The following is a 2,733-nucleotide window of genomic DNA, read 5'->3' on the forward strand; positions in this document are numbered from 1 at the left end:
TGCTACTTGCTGGGCATCTAGGACAATGCTCTTTCACATGAATAGCACATATTAAGACATGGAAGACTAACAAGCTCTTTTTTTTTTTTTTTTTGTGGTACTGGGGATTGAACTCAGGACTCTGCGCTTGCTAAGCAAGAACTTATTCTACTGAGCTATCTCCCTGGCCCCAAACAAGCTTTTAGGAGAACAGATTAGCCTCAAATCTAAGTCCTAATTTAGGACTGGATTTCTAACTGAGTGCAGCATTAACTGAGTGCTCTGTACCAGACACTGTATTATTCATACTATCTCAGACATCCTCAGAATAAAGTGGGCTTTTTTAGCCCCTAAATTATGATATAGCCTTAAGATTTCAAATTTCAAAAGTATGACTGAAATTTTATTTAGAATTATTCAATATAAATATAAATTTTAATATGACAGAATTTTCATACCTGCAGCACCCCTACTAAATATGCCAGACCTTTCAACATCACTTCTGACACTATGTTCTGTGATGTTCCACATTCCCCCAGGAGTCAGGTCTGTAAATGTGTGCTCAGGCATCATTTCTCAGAAAAGATATTTTTTTGCAAGTGTTCTGCTTTATATTGAATCTTGTAATCAGTGAAGCTGGTCTCAGTTGGGTCCCACTTAAGAAGTTCAAAAGAAGTATCCAGTTTTTAAAAGTAAGCCACACAACTTATATGGCCCTATTAAAAGATAAATTCCATATAAATATAAATTGCATGCATGCATTTAAAACTAAAGCAAACATAAATATAACTGAAACATCTGTGTATGAATTGTTGAGTTGACTTGTATATAATATCCTGTATGTTCCATCCACAAACAGAGAAGTAGGACATTACAAATGGGCTCTACTTTCGATGACACAACTTTATGAACTCTTTTTTTTATAGACACTGCCCATGGAATCATATTTCTCAGCCTCTTCCTCAGCTTTCAATACACATTTGAGGTAAATTCACTGAAAAACTTAAGGAAAAAGGGAAGAACTGCTATCGAACTAGAGCTATGTTGTCCGTAACCGTCTAAGTTGTGCGGCTGTTGAACCTGGGAATGTGACTGGTTCAGCTGAGATGCACCATAAGCATAAGATGTACTGGAGATTCTAAGACTTAGTATGAAAATTTGCTATAAATATCTTATTAGTCATTTTATATTAATATGTGTAATGTTTTTAATGTTAATTTAAGTTAAATATATTATTATATTTTAAATTACTATGTAGCTCACATAATATAATGCTGCCATGGAGAATCACATGACATATTAGCATTTTAAAGATACTGAATGCTGTAACATTTTATCTATTTTTTTGTATGTATTTGGTACAGGGTCTAACTATGCAGCTTGAACTTGTAGTGAGCCTCCTGTTTTCAGCCTCCGTAGCAAAGTGAGTACAAGCATGCGTGTAGTGGATTTCTAACAGGTGTTCAACTTATTACACCCAGCCTAATTAAACTAATGTTTAATTGGTTGTGTGTTGTGTTTAATTGCTGGGTGTGGAAGGCCCACCTGAAGATTGCTGCCAACAGCATAAAGGCAGAACCAGAGAAGCTGCTAAAACACTGTTAGGGATGTTGTTTGGAGAAGCTGTTGGAGCTGTTGGAAGCTACTAGTTCTCTTCGGCTGCTCTACTGGAGGACCTTGTCATGCTGGTTTTTCCGATCAACTCTGGAGAAGCTTGGGTTTTCATCTTGAGCATCGATTCCTGGCTCTGGTGGGGAAGATGGTGTACCATTCAGCTTCATGAAGCTCGTTGCATTGGCTGTCCTGATGGGAACTTGGCTTTCCTCATTGCTGGAGGAGCTCGGGACCTCACTGCTGCTGAGGGTAGCTGTGGTATTGTTGGGTACTCTAGTGCTTACCTTGAGCATAGCTTCCTAGATCCAGTTCAGATCCCTTAGCTTATTTGCACAGATCCTTCCTCCCACTTGCATAGACTTTCTAGCTTCCACCACTGACCTTTGGGCCTTTCCAGTGCAGATCCCTGAAGTGGGCCTGCATGAGACTTTGTTATGGGCTCTAGGCCTCTAGTTGGACTGGTGGGAGGCACTGTTGTAAGCTCTAGGGCCTCAGCTGGATTCTTTAGTATTTAGTGTGTGGATACATTTCCTGTACTTGTATGTGATTCTTGGGTGATTCACTATAAAATACTATTATACAATGTGTTTTGTACTATATTGTTCACCTTGCAAAATCCCCAAACCATGACAGTGTGTCACCATGCTTGGTCTTAGTGGCTGGCTCAGCACGTCTCGGGGTGGGCCCGGTGCATCCTGTGGTGCTGGAGGTTGAACCCCGGACCTTGTGTTTGTCTAAGCACATGCTTTGTCTGCTGAGTTATCTGTCTGGCCCTGTAGCATTTTAGAAAAAGACTCATTTGATAAAAGTGGTTTGGTCATAGAACATCTATTTAATGATATTAGGTTCTGAGGATTAACTTGGGAATTTATAGTCTAGAAAAGACATTTATCTATGAGTAGAATTCCTTTTGCTGGCCCTCATAAAATTGAATTTGATACTTTTTCCTCTTAAAAATGTCCTCCAGACATTTCCACTTAATGCTGTGAGCTTTTATTGGACAATAACAATTAGGCTGAAAATAATACTTTTGCTTCAAACTTTCCTACCTTTGGGAGATTAAATTCCATGGAGAGAAAAATCTTTCTTTCTTTCTTTCTTTCTTTCTTTCTTTCTTTCTTTCTTTCTTTCTTTCTTTCT

The sequence above is a fragment of the Octodon degus genome, unplaced genomic scaffold (genome assembly GCF_000260255.1).
Source record: "Octodon degus isolate 3935 unplaced genomic scaffold, OctDeg1.0 scaffold00004, whole genome shotgun sequence".
Taxonomy (NCBI): domain Eukaryota; kingdom Metazoa; phylum Chordata; class Mammalia; order Rodentia; family Octodontidae; genus Octodon; species Octodon degus.